Consider the following 225-nt stretch of genomic DNA (forward strand, 5'->3'; position numbering starts at 1 on the left):
AAATACGGGAAAAAAAAATTTCCCTTTAAACAGCCTGTAGTTACTTAGTGTCCCTGTTAAAGGATAGTTTCTTTATTCTGTTTATATGAATTTTTCCGTTAAAAAAATTTATATAATTTAAACTATTTCTGCGTCGTTTCTATTCAAACCCCCATCAATCATTTGAATTGGTGTTTTAGAAAAGGAAAAAAGGGTCCAAATTCATTTCCAATTTAATTTCCCAAA

The 225-nt window shown here is 28.4% G+C and overlaps 1 protein-coding gene across 1 annotated transcript in view; it reads right to left on the reverse strand.

Annotated features, from left to right (window-relative positions):
* LOC119585956 overlaps window positions 1–225 on the reverse strand; it is a gene marked incomplete at its 3' end in the record, with an annotated part of 87,813 nt that overhangs the window by 61,287 nt on the left and 26,301 nt on the right.

This window comes from Penaeus monodon, chromosome 20 (assembly GCF_015228065.2).
Source record: "Penaeus monodon isolate SGIC_2016 chromosome 20, NSTDA_Pmon_1, whole genome shotgun sequence".
Classification (NCBI taxonomy): Eukaryota; Metazoa; Arthropoda; class Malacostraca; order Decapoda; family Penaeidae; genus Penaeus; species Penaeus monodon.